The sequence below is a fragment of the Macaca nemestrina genome, chromosome 12, assembly GCF_043159975.1.
Source record: "Macaca nemestrina isolate mMacNem1 chromosome 12, mMacNem.hap1, whole genome shotgun sequence".
NCBI lineage: Eukaryota > Metazoa > Chordata > Mammalia > Primates > Cercopithecidae > Macaca > Macaca nemestrina.
In genome coordinates, this window is record NC_092136.1 from 50,600,898 (window position 1) to 50,619,696 (window position 18,799).

The following is an 18,799-nucleotide window of genomic DNA, read 5'->3' on the forward strand; positions in this document are numbered from 1 at the left end:
ACCCCATGATTTCCAAAGGTCTCAATTCTAGGCCATCTGATATTTACTAAGCACCTATTAAATGCTTAGCAGTGTTTCTCCTATTCATGCATCTTGATATTCTCAGTCCTTTCTCATTCTCTTCATCTTACAGATAAGTCTGAAGCACAAAGTTTTAAGGGCAGATGACCAGACTAATAAGCAACAGGCAATTATGTCTGACAGAGTAGCCAATGATCTTTACAATAAGAGGGAAATGGAAGGGTGAGGCAGGAGTATTGCTTGAGGCCAGGAGTTCAAGACCAGCCTGGGCAATATAGCAAGATCCCATCTCTCAAAAAAAAGTTAATGGCAATAGCCTAAATATCAAATAATGGTTATGCTAAGTGAGCTATAGTATAGCTATGATTATGTAGTATGAATTTGTTTAAAATGATGCTTTCCAAAAGTTTATAGCTAAGAAAAATGTGTGTGCTAATAAAGTGGGGAATGCAGTATGCAAAAATGGAAATGTAAATACACAATTATTTTAATAACTTTAGAAAGCTCCATCTAGGAAAAATATTTAAAGGAAACACATTACAATGCTAAAGGCTCTTAATGGGTAATATAACTAAAGTCTTTTTCATCTTTTTAACTTTTCTCTAGTTTCCAAATTTTCTATAGTGAGCATATATATTACTTTTGTAATGGAATAAAATTAACTTTATTTTGTACAACAGCATGAGAACGTAGATTAGTTTCTAAGATCTTAATCAAATAAAATGCAGTCTAAAATTCACTGAGTCAAGTAAAAGTCAGTAATATCAGATCATTGATAAAGCATCGTACATTTGTTGGGTCCCTTATATTTCATATAAGTGCCAGGCACTGTGGGAAAAGCAGATACGAAGATATCAAGCCTCCACTCTCAAAAAGCTTTTGATCTGCCTAAAGAATCAAGATAAACTTACGAGAAGTTAAAAGATAATTGTTATGTGTCAATTAAAAGTAAAGCTTAAAAACAAAACTAAACTAAAAAGACAATAACAAATTTCACCATCATTTCACAACAGAAGACATACATAGCTAATGACTAAGGCTGAGCGCAAGTTCTTTTGTCTTTGGCTTGACACAGTATTCTGATTAGTCTTTCTGCCGCTGATCTTACCTGCCTCAAACATTCTTCACCTGTCACCAGCTCATTCACTCATCTAAAAATATCAGTACCTACAACATGTCAAGTATTGTTCTAAGACCTAGACTGTAGCAGCAAACAAATAATCACTTCTCTAGTGAATGTTACATTCAAGTGAGAGAACAGTCAATTTTCAAAATAAATGAGCAATGTATGTTGCAAGTAGCAAGTGCTAGGAAGGAAAAGAGAACACGAAAGAAGGCTAGAGAGTGTTAAGGGTGGATGGGGGAGTAGACCTCACAATTTAAAATAAGAGGATCAGAGGAGGCTCATTGAGAAAGAGACACTTGAGCAAAGACTTGAAGCACACGAGGAAGGATGCCATGTGGATATCTGAGGGCAAATTGCTCCAAGGAGAGAGATCAGTAAGTGCAAAGGCTCTGGAGGCAGAAGTGTCCTGAGATGTGTGAGGAATAGCAAGGAGGCCAGAGTAGCATGGGAAGAGTCAACTGGGGTGAAAGATGAGTTGAGAGCAATGAGGTGGGGGTTAGGGGAGTAGATCCTATAGGGCTGTGTTGGACAAGATGGGGACCTGGCTTTTATTCTGAGTCAGTATAGCAAATAAAGGGCACCAATGAGGCCAGCCTGGTGAAGCAAAGGTATCAAGTAGGGTTGAAATTGTAAGGCAGACTCCTGTTATCAAGGTTAAAAAATCATGTCTTCATGTTTACAGTTACTTAATGAGAAGGAGGAGGACTTTCTGAAATATGCAACTATTTGACTACAGGCTTTTACATGTAATTTTTAACCACAAGTCTGATGTTTAACTGTGAAATTGAACATATGATTCTTTTAGGAAATGCTTTTTAAATCGTGTTTAAAAAATAACCAATGATTTTTCTGCCTCTGCCTCCCTTCATGGAAATAGCTATTACATTTTGCAGAGAATTTGAACGTATACATATATATGCATATGTATGTGAACACATACATATGCATATGTATGTAAACACATACGTATATGTTTATGTATACTATGTATACAGACACACACACAGAGAAGAGAAATCCATTAAATCCAAAATCACAGCACCCTACTGCCAATATATCCTTATGAAAACATATTTAATTTTACATTAAATAGAATCACATCTCATATACTCTTTGATTGCAGACAACTTCTAATCTTCTGCATCTTATTATCATCCCCTTATATTTGCCCACCCCTGCCAACCTCAGCCAACTAACTTTAACCTAGTAAGAATCATTTCATATTTTTCTCCACACTCATGCATTCTTACACAGACTTTTATCTAAGTATATATACATTTATAAGGTTTTCTGACCTTTTGCTTGTTTTGTAAATATGACCATAATATATACACATCCTGCTGCATTTTTATTTTCTTACTTAACTTTGAAATCTTTCAAGTCATCCAGCAGAATCCTAAAACACTCTTTCCAATGTCTGAGCACTATTCCATATTATGTATATTCCACAACTTATTAAGCCATTTTCCCATTGCTGGGCATTCACTTTTTGTTCAGCTCCTGACCTTTATAAACAATGCAACATTCATACCCTCATGCATATGTTCTGACACATCAGAACCTTAATTCTAGGGCATAGATCCCCAGGAATAGAATTGTAATTCAATAGATGTTGCCATGTTGACTTTCAAAAGCCCCAATGCTTCACATTCCCCCAAGAATGTATTTGGACTTTCTACATAGATATTGAAATATGTTTCTCCGCTGCTTAAATCCGTCAGTTGAGCCCTACCAGACCACCATTCCCTGGATAAGTCAAAACTCCTGAGGCTAAAATGAGAGAGCTTCCATGATATCGCCACAGTCTCCCTTCCCACACATCTCCCTTGTCCATCTTCCTCAACTCCTAGCGCCCCTGCCACAAACACACTCTACACCTCAGATACATTCAACCTCCCTATTTCCCTAACATACCACTCTCTTCCACAATCCTCTACAGCCTTGAACACGCAGTTCTCCCTCAGATTAGAATCCTCCTTTCTTCTTCTCTACCTGGCAAGTTTCTACTCACCCTGCAAGACCTGGCTCTTATGTTACCTCCTCTAAAAAACTACAGCCAGAGCTCATGAGTTCCTCCTCAGAGCCCCTGCATCCTTCAATAGGGCACTAATAACATTCTACTGCAATTGGTGTGTGTGCCTGAACTCCCCAAGTCCCATGGGGAACAGTCTCTTGTGCCTGGCTTATTGCCAGTGTCTGATATATATCAGTTATTCAGAAAATGTATGCCCATTGATGAGTGGCCAAATGTCAGGCATTTATTGCCATAAGTCTGTACCTATGCAGAGACTTCATATGCCTCCATCACACAAGCTACCCAGAGAATGCCCTGAGATTGACATGATGGGAAAGGAGTTATTAAAGATGGAAAAACTGTGTTATTGTGTTCTAAAGACATAGAAATGGGAGGCAAAATGACCTAGGGGCTTTTAAGAGGCAACAAATGAACAAGTCACTTGCACACTGACTCATTCACTGCATAAGCACTTTGCAGTGGATATCGGTTACACTATCTTTCCAGCATCTTTTTCTCTCTCTTCTGTCAATCATAAAGACAAGTTTCATTAGCTACCTCTTGGGATGGCTACCAAGGCTGCAGCTTTTCCCTCTTCTTTGCTAAAGTCCCCTCCTCCCAAACACAGGGGTGATCCCTGGCCATCTGTGGCCACGTCTGGACTGTGTTAAAATGCCCCTGGAAACAATTGGTGCTTGATCCAGGGGTGGGCTTCTGAACCAAGCTGCACTAATCCAATTCCTTTCCCCAAATTGTGGAACGTAGAACCAAGGGTCATACAGACACGAATTATTGTACATGGGACATGTTAACAATGGCAACTTCAGTTGTTCAATGAGAACCTCTAGGATCACTTGGGGAGTGGACAGACAAGTCCAATAGTTAATTTCTATTGCTTGTAACTAAAAGAACATTTTCTAAGACACAAGTGCACAAATAACTAAACGTAGTTGAGTTGGTGTTCTTCTTAGAGTAAAGGTCTGCTTGGAATTCCAAGAAGAGAACTCCCCCTTTCCACTGGAGATCAGGGGCAGGTGCCTGGAGGAGGTGGTCATACCCTGGGTAGGGTTTGTACTTGTCAAGACAGTGAGAGCATATTCCAGGGTGGGGTAGTCGAAGGGACAATAAGTAAGTCCCCTGCTCTAGAGTTGTACATTCTGGAAGAGAGGGAACCATGATAAGGAAAGCCAGAAAGGTACACCAAGGCCCTGATTGTGAGAAGCCTTCAGTGCCAGATTAGGGGTTGGCCATTTGCATTGAGAGCTCTGAGAATATACTGGAGGGTGGCAGGGCAGGGGAGGTAGGGATGGGTAGGATTGGAAAACAGCCAAATCACGGCACCTGGCACCACCACCTGGCTCCAAGGAAACCTGTGTGTTGGGGCTGCTCCCCGAGGAAAAGCTCTGGCATCCTCTGAATGGAGACACTCATACCCCTTACCTCTGGCCTGGAAGGGAAAGAACGAACACAACCCCAAAGCTGTGGTAGAGGTAGGAAAGGAGAACAAGGCCCTAGGAGGCCTGCTCAGACCCACAACTCACATTTTTGTCAAGCCCTCCACCCCAATGCACACAGGAGGTGTATACTTAGTTCTTGTTTTTAAAGCTATGTAAGAATTAAAAAGAAAGTGAGATTTCAGAAGCTGTGTTAATTAAACTCCTAATCGATTCAGCACTCTGCTAGTAGGAGAACTGGAGTGACAGAACTATTGATTTCTTCAAGCCCTGTGTGTTTGTGCCTACCAGCGTCTGTGTTTGTAGCTATAAATCCATCTGGGTGTCTATATTATCTGGATGCCCGTATCTGTCTGTGTGTCTGTATATACCTATCTGCGCAAATATATGACTATATATGTGTTTACAGGACTTACCTCATATAAACTTGATGATTAAAAACTGGGGGTGGAGGAGCTTGAGCGTGGGTACATTTAGTGAATCATTTCCAAAGAAAGGGGTATAGAAAAGGGAGAAATAAAGAAACTTTACAGTGGAGAAACCTGGCAGTCACTATTTTAACCAAGTGATCAAGTTTAACCTCACCAAGGATAAGGCATGTTGCTAGCATGTACCCCTGATAGGATATGATAAGAAGTGCACTTCATCCTGTAGCATTCTTCCCCCAGGACACATAGCCTCAGTCTCATGATGAGAGAAGCAAACAAACCCAAACTGAGGGACATTCTGTAAAACACCTGACTAATACTCCTCAAAATGGTCAAGGTCATCATAAACAAAGGTGGACTGAAAAACTGTCATAGAAAAGAGGTGACCAAGGAGATGTGAGGACTAAGTATAATACGATATCCTGGGTGGAATCCTGAAACAGAGAAAGGACATTCATGAAAAAAACTAGTGAAATCTGAATACAGTAAGCTTTCCATATCTACAGATTTTGCATATATGGTTTCAACCAACTGCAGATTAAAATTATCCAAAAAAAATGATAATAAAAATGTCACACATAAAAAACATAGTATAACAACTATTTACATAGCATTTACATTGTATTAGGTATTATAAATAATCTAGAGGTGATTTAAAGTATACAGGAGGATATGTGTAGCTTATACGCAAGTATTAGGCAATTTTATATCAGGGACTGGAGCATTCATGCATTTTCATAACTGTGGGAAGTCCTGGAACCAATCCCTCATGGATGCCAAGGGACAACTGCAATGTCTAGAGTTCAGTTCATAGCAATGGACCAATTCTGGTCCTTTAGTTGTGACAAATGTGCCATGGTAATATAAGACGTCAGCAGTGAAGGAAACTGGGTGTGGAGTATATGGGAACACTCTGTACTACCTTTACAACTTTCTCTAAATCTGTAACTATTCAAGACCAGCCTAGCCAACATGGGAAACCTGTCTCTATTAAAAGTACAAAAAAAAAAAATTAGCTGGGTGTGGTGGCACATACCTGTAATCCCAGCTACTCGGGAGGTTGAGGCAGGAGAATCACTTGAACCTGGGAGGCAGAGGTTGCAGTGAGCAGAGATCACACCACTACACTCCAGCCTGGGTGACACAGTGAGACTCCATCTCAAAAAGAACAAAAACAAAAAACAAAACAGAACAAAAAAAAAAACCAAACAACAAAAAACCCTGTGAGCCCAGACTGGCTGTCTCTCTGGTTTTATATCATGAGCCTCATGCAGGGAAGACCTGGAGAGCCCAAGCTCCATGATGGTAGGTGAAAGCTCGCTAAAGAGCCAGGAATGGAGCCTTCCTCAAAGAACTGGGAAGTGGAAGGAAAAGTGGTCACCAGCCAAACTACGGGTGGAAGTTGTTCTCTCAGGGGAAAGGAACATGGCTACTCCCAGTAGCTTTGTCTTCCAGTTGGGCCCCCATTATCTGTCCTACAGCCCACCAATGGCTGAATCCCAGGTGAGCCTCGTGGACCTGTGCCTTCAATGCCTAGCTATGTCAGGGGACCCTCCCTCTGAGGTCCCTCATGACAGCTCATAATGACCCTGCTCCTTCCTTAACCACCTGAACAGACAAGCCTTGAGTCACAGCTTCCTTGGGACTGAGTAGCCTATTGTATTAGAGTCTGAGCATAAGGGGGACGTATCCAGACACAAGCAAACAAGGCCTGCACACTGGCATAAGGGTAGGAAGAGCTAGCACTGCTTCTCATAATCTGTGTGACCTTAGGCAAGCTGCTGCTTCTTTTTTTCCATTTTCTGAAATTTTCATTGAAGTATAACATACGTACATAGAAGTGAACACATCATAATATTGAGCTACAGTTCAATACATTTTCATAAGGTCAACACATTCATGAATTCAGCAACCAGATAAAGAAACCCAACTATTACCATTGTCCCAGAACTCTCCCTTGTGCCCCTTCTGGTCACTCCCCAACCAGGATAACCAGTATCCTGACTTTTAACAACCTAAGTTTGTATTTTGAGTAAGTTTCTTAACCAATTTGAGCCTCAATTTCTTCATCTATAAAACAGATAATAATAGAGGTTTCTGCACAGGGTTGATGGAAGAATTAAATTAAGTGATGAATGTGCAGGGCCTAGCACACTGCATGGCACAAAAGAGGACGCTCAAAAATATTAGTTATCTGTGCTGCCCTTCCCCATATAAAATACCTCTGCACATGTCACAATAACTAGAAATACAATAATGACTGGAATATATTGAGCACATCCCATGTATTGAGCACCATGTTAAGATCATGTCCTTTGCAGGGACACAGATGGATATGGAAGCCATTATCTTCAGCAAACTAACACAGGAACAGAAAACCGAACACTGCACGTTCTCACTTATAAGTAGGAGCTGAACAATGAGAACTCATGGACACAGGGAGGGAAACAGTACACACTGGGGCCTGTCAGTGGGGTGGGGGGAGGGAGAGAATCAAGATAAATAGCTAACGCATGTGGGGCTTAACACCTAGGTAATGTGTTGATAGGTGCAGCAAACCACCATGACACACGTTTACCTATGTAACAAACCTGCACATCCTGCACATGTATCCCAGCACTTAAAACACAATAATAAAGTAGATGAGCAAAGAGAGGGATGAGGCAGCCTTAACATAGGCAGATGGGGAGGACCATTTGCTCAAGCAACAACTTGGGGCTGCTATGGGCAAAGGAAGATGAAAGGAAACTGTGAGCCCCTGACCCTGCCTACAGCTCTGGGGAGGAGGGTGGGCAAGAATGATAAGCTGCCAAGATATCATTTCTGCTTTCAGGCCAAACCCACACAGAGCTGTCCAGCTGCAGGAGTTGCCTTTCATGGTAACAGTCCTAGAAATGAGGACAAAGTGCCAGTGGGGGAAAGCAGAATCTGGTTTACTTTAAGAATGAACTTAGGCCAGGTGTGGTGGCTCATGCCTGTAATCCCAACACTTTGGGAGGTAGAGGTGGGAGGATCCCTTGAAACCAGGAGTTTGAGACCAACCTGAGCAACATAGCGATACCTCCATCTCAATAATAATAATAATTAGCCGAGCATGGTTGCTCTTCCCTGTGGTCCCAGCTACTCAGGATACTCAGGAGGCAAAGGCAGGAGGATCACTTGAGCCCAGGAGGTCAAGACTGCAGTGAGCTATGATGGTGTCACTGCACTATAGCCTGGGTGACAAAGTGGGACCCTTTCTCTTAAAAAAAAAAAAAGTTTAAAACAACTGTTATTTCTAGAGATTGTTTAAACAGCACCAAATCTGTCTCCCCAAGCAGCAACCAGACATACTGAGAAGAAAACAGAACAAATTAGTAAGCACGGGAATCCCTGCCTTCCCTTACCTCTACTCAGTGGCCAATCCCCAGGCCCCATCAAGCAGGTGCATGTCACTTATGTCCAGGGCAGGGAAGACATTCAGAGGCTCTGGCCTATTAGCAGCTGAAGGAAAAAATGGGTTGGCTGCTCAAGAACCCCCACCCAGCCTGACTTCTCCCAGAATGCTTTGCACCCAAGTTGCTCACATTTAAACTGAACTACTGTGTTAATAATATTGTTGTGTTTAGCTAAAAAAAAAAAAAAAAAAAAATGGAATTAGACAAAAAGCGTTCTGAAGTCACAGTGAAATAAAAAATTAAAAAAGTCCACCAGTAGTAATAACTTTTATTGAACTTTTACAGTGCCTCAAGAGCTGTGCACTTATCATACATTATTTTATTCTCACGACAACCTTACTCAGTTTACTCTCTTATTCGCTCCATGTTACAGGTGAAAATACAGAGGTGTAGAAAGGCTACATGACTTAAGAGAGCCAGAACTCCATGCAGGCAGTCTGGCTCCAGAGACTGTGCTACTGACCACACTATTCAGCTTCCCATCTGTGTCTCTCCTCCACCAGACTTTGAGACATCCTCAAAAGCAGGCATTGTTTGATTCATCTCAGCACAAGTCCTGACACACAGTAGTATCAATAAATATGTAATTGAATCAAGTAAGGCTGAGACTGCCTGGGAGACGAGCATTGTATGCCTTGCCAAGCCAGCTTATTTGAAAAAAATATTTTCCAAACTTGCAAGGAGTTACACAAGTTGGGCAAGAGTGTCCTGGACTGGCACATAGGAATCTCCCAAACCCATCCCATCCTCTGCTCTGGAATTACATTTTAGGAGGTGTGGATTTTGTCTTTGGCTAGGATGTCAGACAAAGTATAGGTGAGTTCCCAGCCCTGTGGCAAAAGTTTAAGCATTGGGCAAGTAACTAGATCCCACAAAAAGTGTGATAATAAAGATTTTGAAATACTTGAAGCTGACGACATTAGAACCAGAGGAACTTCTCATCCAAGGCATTTTTGCAAATGTTCCTGTCTTCTACTAAGCAATGCTCTGGTTGGGTAGAGCTTGGACCCTTAGCAACTGTTATCCCAATTCTCAGAGCCTGGCCTGAATGTAAAGCAAACAGTGCTCTGGTGAGTTGTGGGCATATATTCTCAAGCTCTTGAGGAGTGTCTGTCCCAACACGACACCAGGAACAAACATAGGATATTCTCAACCAGTTCAACAAGGTTTAAAACATTAAGCAGTATCTCTCAGGCAATCCCTGGTCAACTTAATTCAGTGAAACACTATGTTTCAGGCCTTCTTCTGGTGATCCCTGCCCCCAGGAAGCTTACACAGTCTAGCAGAAGAGACAGACAGCCCAACTTCACTCTCTTCCCATCATGATGGGTCATGAGGCTCGCTCAAGTGCATCTAAGAGTCCCCAGAGTTCATCTCACATATGTTCCCCCACTCCCCCTGGGAAAAGACTGGTTCAGCAACCACAAGGTGGAACTGAATGATTCTGACACCGTTTATTCCTTAGCAGCCTTACACTAGGCATGACCCCAGCTGCCATGCCATCCCACGTCCACCCAGCATGGCTGCCATTCCTTCCAGTGAATGTCATGCTCTCTGGACTCCACAGGACATCTCAGACTGTTACAATCACCATTTCTTCTCTTACTGCTACGTCTCCTAGTTACCAGGGTACCACCACCAGACATGCTGCTGGGTCTTCTAGGCATCGTGGAGACTTCTGTTGGTTACCACTGCTCCCGCCAGAGCATAAACTCTACAGCTGGGTTGCCTGGATTCAAATTCCAGCTCTGCGACTTGCTAACTATGTAACTTTGGGCAAGTTAACATAACTGCTCAGTGCTTCAGTTTCCTCACCAGCAAATAGTGAAAGATAGTAATAACTAACTCCTGGTCTTTTTACCTGATGGGTAATACTCTACGTGTTAGTCTCTATTAGAGCAGTTCTAATAAAGCCGCTGTATCATCAAATCTTTTTTATCTTAAAGTCAAAAACATGAAGAAAATTCTGGAAAGATGGCAGTGGCGGTGCATATTTTTCCAGTCTCTTCAAACCCCCACATGAAAACTGACAGAGCAACTATATGACAACCTCTGCCTCATGGATAATATTTATAATGAAACTAGATGATAAGTTATCCCCACAAACTTTGAAATACTAGCAAATGGGGACAACCCACCAACAGCCGTAAGACCTGCTCAGTATCTTCTATTAGACTGTTTTCATGCTGCTGATACAGACATATCCAAGACTGGGTAATTTATAAATAAAAAGAGGTTTAATGGACTCACAGTTCCACATGGATAGGGAGCCCTCACAATCATAGTGGAAGGCGAAAGGCACATCTGAACTGGTGGCAGGCATTATACAATCATCAGCTGTCGTGAGACTTATTCACTACCATGAGAACAGTATGGGGGAAACTACGACCATGATTCAATTACCTCCCACCTGGTCCCTCCCACAACACATGGGAATTATGGGAGCTATAAGTCAAGATGAGATTTGGGTAGGGACACAGTCAAACCATATCGTATTATCTTATGAGAAGATGAAGAAAGAAGCAATAAGGTGGCATCTGATGAACATGAGAAAGGAGAACCCAAAATAGCTCTGAGTATTTACTGGAAAGCACAGTATAGTAATTTGAGAACAGTAGCTGAAACTAGAAGGGGATTTGCCTTTCCGATATAGCTGAGTACAGGGTGTTTTATGAACTCTCAATACTGACCCACCAGGAATCTCTTCGACAACAAAGCACCACATTAGGGAGAAACTCCTGGGAGTGGAATCCAAATTCAGTGCGACAGGGACAACAGAGGCACAGGAACGAGATATTCAAATCAATGTGAGGGAAGAAAGCAGAGCTAGGAACGCTCAGAGAGCAGGTCATCATATTTTTGGACCCTATACTAAAAGAAGGTGGAGTTCTATAAAGTTAGAATAGGTTTCTTGAACCCTGCCTTCTTCTAAAGGTCCATGAAAACTAATTTCACTCAAAAATGAGCAACAGAAAATTATTGTAGTCTCATCCCATATATAGTTATTTCAAAAAGAGAATAAAGAGCGGAATAATATCTCTACAATGAGAAAATGTCAGAAAAAAAATGTACTCTTAAAACAGATAAAACTATAACAAAATAAGCTTAAAATTTTGAGGAAATTATAAAAGACAGGAACAAGAAACATACATTCTCAGAAAGGAAATGTCCTAACTCGGGAAGGAATTAAAGAGAGGAAACTCATTTTAGAAACAAAGACTAAAGAAGAAACACATAAGATAATGCCTTTAAAAATCAAATGCAAAAATGAAGAAAACTTTGAAAATAAAAAAATGAAGAAAGTGAAACCCCGTCTCTACTAAAATACAAAAAATTAGCCAAGCATGGTGGCAGGTGCCTGTAGTCCCAGCTACTTGGGAGGCTGAGGCAGGGGAATCTCTTGAACCCAGGAAGCAGAGGTTGCAGTGAGCCAAGATCTCACCACTGCACTCACTCCAGCCTGGGCGACAGAGCAAGACTCCATCCCAAAATCCCAAAATCCCCCAAAAAAAAAGAATTTGAGAGAAAACAACAAACATTAAAGTTAGGTAAGAAGATCTAACAAACACACAATGTAAGTTCCTAAGGAATGAATTCAAAGCACAGAAACATGGTAAATACTAAAACTGTAAATCAGAAAACTTTCACGTGTAGGAGGGGAATTAAAACTACACTTTGAAAGAACATACTACGTACATGAAAGCAAACACGCAAGACATACTCTAGTAAGATAGTAAGATTATTGCACAAGAGAAAAGAATAAGAAGGAAGGCAGGGAGGCAGGGAGGGAAGAAATTGTTTGTGCATCTAAAAATAAGTGCATGTTACCCATAAGAGACAGAAAATTGCGCTATCATCAGATTCTGAGAGAAATACTTTATACCAGAAAAAGTAGAGTTGCATATTTAAAGTACTCAAGGAAATAAAATGTGAGCCAAGGATTTTATATTCATTCAAAATGACTTTCAAGTGTGAGTAGGAACTCTCAGCTCTGATGACAGAAGTGATGTTGGGCAAAAATCCTTCAAGAATGATTAAGAAGATAAAATCAGTGAGACTTGGACACTGATTCATATAGATGATGAATGAGAGAGAGTGAAGAGATGAGACCCAGATTTTTTACTTGAGCAGCTGAATGGATAGGAGAAATAAATTTGGAAGACACAATGATAGGTTCAGTTTGTGACATGGTGAATCTAATAGACCTACCATCTCTTCTTTTCAAGAAGTCCAATCCCTCTTACTGGACTGTCCTCTCATAGAACTTCATTCTAAAAACTTCCAGGCACTCCCAGCATCCATACAGAGTGCATGGCCGACATACTGTCACAAGTCTCACCCTGAATATTCTCACAAGTTTCATTCATTCAACAATATTTACTTAGAGTCAAATAGGTGCCAGGAACTGTTCTAGCTACTTAGGATTTATTAGTAAGCAAACAAACCAACATCTCAGCCCCTGTGGAGAGCACATCATAGCAGGGGAAAACAGACAACAATAATAAATATAATAAATAAAAATGAATACAGTATGTTAAAAGCAGATGATTTCTATTAACAAGTAATGGTACAATAAGGGGTACCACAATTGTCTTGTGGAAAGCAGGGAAGTAACTGTCACTTTAAATAAGTGGTCAGAGCAGGGCTTATTGAGAAGCTAAGATTGAGCAAACACTTCAAGGAGGTGAAAGAATTAGCTGAAATGTGGGTACTGAGCATTGCAGGCAGTCAGAGACTAGCGCAAAGGCCTTGGGAGGGAGGATGCCTGCTTTGTTTGAGACACAGTATGGAGATAAGTGTGGCTAGAGTAGAGTGAACAACAGAAATATTAGTAGGAGGGGAGCTCAGAGAAGGGGTTAGGCCAGATCACATAAAGCCATGGAAGCCATTGTAAGCACTTTGGGTTTTATTCTGAGTAAACAAAATACTTCCCAGGTCCCCCAAGAACTCTTGCGACCAGATGTCATCTAGGTCTATCTAGCCCATTCTCTATAACCCAACAGGAAGACTCTCTTAGTGAGGGCTTTATAAAAACAACACTTTAGATGACTTTAGAATGACTTAACCTCTGCTATGCAGTGAACTATAAACTGTTTAATAAACAGCTAATTAAACCATAATTATTTATGTAACAAGCTATAAATAATTTACAGCATAGTTAGGCTATTCACTTCCCATCCCTCCGCACCAAGGCTCTTGTGAAGACCCAGTCAAATGCTACTAAAGGAAATGTGACTACTCTAATCTTGTTCACATTTTTCAATGTTTTCATTGCTCTGCTTCTGATCTGCTTCTGAATACCACGCTGAGCTGCGTCAGCATAGGCCCTACTGTGCATCGGTGGTTTTATGTAAGTGGCAGGCAATTCTTCGTCTCTCCAACCCTAACCACTCCAAGTTCACATTTTAAGTGTAAACCCTGCCCCAGTGTTTGGTGCTGAGCAGCTTGCAAGATGGGCGGATCACGAGGTCAGGACATCAAGACCATCCTGGCTAACACAGTGAAACCCCGTCTCTACTAAAAAAATACAAAAAACTAGCTGGGCGAGGTGGCGGGCGCCTGTAGTCCCAGCTACTCGGGAGGCTGAGGCAGGAGAATGGCGTGAACCCGGGAGGCGGAGCTTGCAGTGAGTTGAGATCCGGCCACTGCACTCCAGCCTGGGCGACAGAAAGAGACTCCGTCTCAAAAAAAAAAAAAAAAAAAAAAAAAAAAAAAAATGTTTCTAACTTGCCACTGACCCATCTATGTAATACCAGAAACATTGAGAAGGTTTTTGCTCCTTCAATGGGCTCCGCAAAATGCCTCCTGTGCCCACCTGCAGTGGAAATGCCCCCTTTTCCTCTGAGCTTCTCTGTGTTCTCTCCTGTCTCCATGCATTAGTCCTCTGCTCCAAGCTGCAGCAGCAGAAAAAGTTTTCAGATCAACATTACTCAGAAATCTCCATTTTTCACTCTTCATCCTATTCACTTAATATTTGGTGTTCCGTATCATTTTCTGACATGTGTTGTATATCATTTTCTGTTAATTAAACTGTTCAGTATAATACAGTAAGAGAGTAAATCCTATGGTATAACCCCAGGGGTCCTGGGGGAGGCAAAATGAGACCCACCAACCCACCTTGAAGCTAATACTGAGAGTAATTTGTGACATGGGCATGGATTATGGCACTGTCAACACTTTATTACATTCATTTCTCCAGGCTGTGGTCTTCTCTCAATTGGTAGAAGGGTTTGAGGGTAAAGAAGAGACTTGACTATTCTAACAAATTATTTTTAATGTAGCATAGTTCCAAGCACACTATGAAACAAACTATCTCTTGAGTACCTTCTGCATAGCAGGCACATATCAAGAACTTGCACATATGATATCTAACTAGTATTTAGTAAAATGTTATTTATTACCCTCATCTTACAGAGGAGGAGAAACTGAGACTCAAAGAGGTTTTTGCACCTGGTCAATGACAGTGCCAGATTTCAGTCCAGTGCCTGATTCCAAAGTCTGTGCTCTCAGCACCTCCGCAGTCTGTCCAGAACCCTAATGGAACTTGTTGTTATTTCGGTTTCAGAAGGCCAAGGAACATGAATTTAGTTCCAGGTAACTGTTTCCACTCCTATGAGCCAATGTGTACATCTGACAGCTGCCTTCTCTTTGATGACTCAGAGCCCCATCTTGTTAACTGTCAAACTCCAGCATTGTAGATGCCCTCTAATTGAGAGAAGACATTATTAACACTCTCTGATCTTTCATTAACTCATGAATGACTTATTTTTTAACCTCTAAAAATGGTATATGTGTATATCTGTATTGCCAGTATATGTATGAGAGTCATTATGATGATATAAGCCACAAGAACACCTGATTAGGAGCCATCACCTGTGCCCTCCTCCCACTCCCTCCTCTTGATAGCTGTGTACCCTTACATATGACACGTGTCCTCTCTGAGCCTCAGTTTCCTGGCCTGCTCATCCCCCCCTTATTTCCAACCATTGTCCCAGCCCTGAGTTATTTCAGTCCTGCTACTGTGACTTCCAGCCTCCCAGGCTTTGCACATGCTGGTCCCTCTCTCTCACTTCCTCTTTACCTTGCTGACTTCTACACAACCTTGAAGTCTTGACCTAATGTCTCTTCTGAAGGAGTCCTCTGTGACTCCTCAACAAGTTTATGTCCCATGTGCCCCACATGTCTGTAGCACTCTGTCTTTCCCCTGATCTACACTGGTCTCAATTGTTTAACAACTTTCAATTGTCTGTTTCACCCCCTAGACAAGGCAGGGCAGATCTTGTGTCTGTCTTGTCCTCCCTACATGCCACCATGCTACATGCTAAACTATCTGCAAGGCACTGGACCTGACACACTAATGATGCAGCTGGTTTATATTTATGGAACTTAATTATATTTAAACATTTATCAAGTGTGAATAATAATAAGCTATACTGCTGTCCTGTCTCATTGGGTTGTGAGGGTCACAGAGATAAAATCCATAATCATTATAATGGCATTAATTGAGGATGGGCCCTTGCCAATTATCATGGGGATTGATTCACATGTATTATCTCAGTTGGTTCTCACAATGACCCTGTGAGGAGGGTACTCTTATGATCTTACTTTTACAGATGAGGAAACTGAAGCTTAGCAAGGCCAAGTAATGTATCTGACATCACACAGATCACAAGTGGCAAAGTTTGGCTCTGAACTCAGCTCATCAGTGTCTAGACTACATGTTCTTCAGTGTTATGTTAAACTGCTTTAGGCTGCGCTCTGTTCCAACATCATGTGCAGTACTGTCAGGTAAAATTTATAAATGCATTCCTACACACACACATCCAGCTATTCCTATTGTTTGTCATGAATTTTCATGGCAGTAACATGGGATTTGTTGTATAGACTAAAAATGGTTTAGCTTTGTTTTTTCTATTCTGTTCTTCTCCCTACTTTAAAGACAATATTTTCATTTGCCAAAGTGGACATTTAGGAGAATTCACAGACGTAATGTGCCCATTCCCATCCTGATACCTCTGCATGGTTCTGTGAAGTGCAGGTGAGTGTATAGAAATCACCACTAGAGGGTTTCCAAGAGCCAGTCTCTCCACCATCTACAAGGCTCCAGAACTCTCCATCAGCCTCCAGCCACCACTTGGGTACCTTGCCTCCACCATGCCCTGGCTCCACTTCCAAGCCTCAGGCTCCTAAGGAGGATTCTCTGTTTTCAGTTGTAGGCAGACCCAGGGAAAAAAGATCTTTCACCTGGGGCTGCACTGGCAGCTCTGCCCTCCAAAAGGGCCCCCAGGTGCAAGAGGCCAGGAGAAGTTGCCTGTCTCAAGTCCCGCAGCCAGTGCACAGTGGGGCCAGGCCTGGAGACCTAGTCTCCTGGTGTTTTCCAGGGGCCTGCTCAGAACAAGCCCTGTTCTAGGAGCTGAGGCTACAAAGTTGAACAGGAGAAAATCCCAGCCTTCATAGAGCTCAGCCAAGACCCAAACAGGAAAAAAACAAAAAACAAAAAAAAAAGAACACCAACAATTCAATCTGGTTATAATTATAAGAGTAGTTGAAGTGTTGAGTTCCAGCAAGGAGTCAGGCAGTGTCTAAGCCCTCTCTATATATTATCTCCTTTAAGTCATGTGAGGGAGGTACTATTATTACCCCCGTTTACAGATGAGGAGACTTTTGTCTGGAGAGGCCACATGGCGAGTAAATAATGGAGCCATTACTCAAACTCAGGCATCTAGAGTTCAGAGCCTCAGCTTCTATCAACTAAACACCACACTACCATCAAGAAGCTATGAGCAGGATAGACTAGGATCACAGAAGACAGAGGGCCTGACTTCGCCTGGGAATATTTACACAAAGGAGGTGACATTTGCCCTGGTTCTTAGAGGCGAGGAGTTGTCATGATGACAAAGGCAAAAAGATTTCCACATAGGGGAGGCACCATGTACAAAGACCCAGAGGCATATAGCCAAAAAGTCATATGGCAAGAAGTTTCACTAGACTATAGCATCAGGGGCCTCTGAGGGTGGGACCAGGAAGGGGTCTGAAGAGAGAAACAGGGACTAGTTGATCAAAGACCTTGAATGCCATGATTAGGGATGTGGATTTAATCTCAAAGGCAACTTGGAGCCACCGAAAGCATTTTAGAGCAGGGAAGTGACAACAATTGTGCAAAGAATCAGTAAAAAATGAATCACAGCCAGGTTAAATCCTAGGCAGGAGAGGAGCCTGTTGGGAAATGATAGTTAGAAACAGAGAGAGAAGACAGAAGCCTGAATTAAGGCAATGGCATGGGATAGGAAGATCTGGGAGGGAGAGGATAGGATATGCGGGTAAGGAAGAGGAAAGAATTGAAGTTGACTCCCCTGGTTTCTCTTGCAGCTGCCCTCGCTGAGATAGGAAACACATCCAGGCAGGAACTGTTTTCATTTGGTTTGATTACAGGGTGTGGCCTCTGACAAGTGGAGAATACAAGGCCACAGCAGAAGTCGGGGTCAGGCCTTGCAGAGGGGCCATCAAAGGGGGCCCCAGCTTTCTCAGGAAGGAGACTGGACCTGGTGAATCACACATGGCCCCACCACAAGCCCATCTAATACCAGCCACGGTCACGGTGCCGCCACATAATAAGCGCTCTTCTCAATTTTGGGAGTCTAGGGACTGCAGCTCATTAAGGTTTGGACTGTGTTAGTGCTGAACATCCCATAATTGCATAGCTTGCCTGACTTTCTGTCATTAGCTCCCTGACTTTCTGGGCTCCACCTCTCCTACTGGATTTGCTGCTTGACCCCAGTATGCAAAGTCTGGTTAAACAGAGCAGTTCTGGCTGTGTGGTGGGGGTTGCCTGCTGCTGTCTCTGCCCCTTCCAACTCCCAGTGGATCAATTGTCCTCAGCCATGAACTTCGAGCTGCCATCTCACTATGCATGAAATCCTTCCTTTGCAAGTATGAACGACTGATCCTATTACTCACACAGAGGACAGGAATTAAAAATTGAGGTCAACGCAGATGTCCTGGCAATGAGTCACATTCCCTTCATGATGGAAAACCACCGCAGTCAGGAGCTTGTAAGGTCCCTGGCCAAGGAGCTGGAGGGCTCAGGGGCCAGGACTCAGGTTTGATTTCCTTAGTCTCCACAGTGAACTGAAATCTGAAGTTGATGTTATTAAGATTGTCCCCTTCAGAGCGAGACTCCGTCTCAAAAAAAAAAAAAAAAAAAAAGATTGTCCCCTTGCCTGGAGAGCAAGGAGGGCATCCAAGACCGTGAACGTGGCTCCCAGGAGTCCTACCCAGCTCCCAGAAGTTGCCTATTCCCCAAGTAGCTTTGCTCATTG

At 42.3% G+C, this 18,799-nt stretch overlaps 1 protein-coding gene across 4 annotated transcripts in view; it reads right to left on the reverse strand.

Moving 5' to 3' along the window:
- Window positions 1-18,799, reverse strand: part of LOC105486934 (INSC spindle orientation adaptor protein) — a 139,184-nt gene that overhangs the window by 73,928 nt on the left and 46,457 nt on the right. The gene's annotated exons all lie outside the window — the stretch shown is intronic.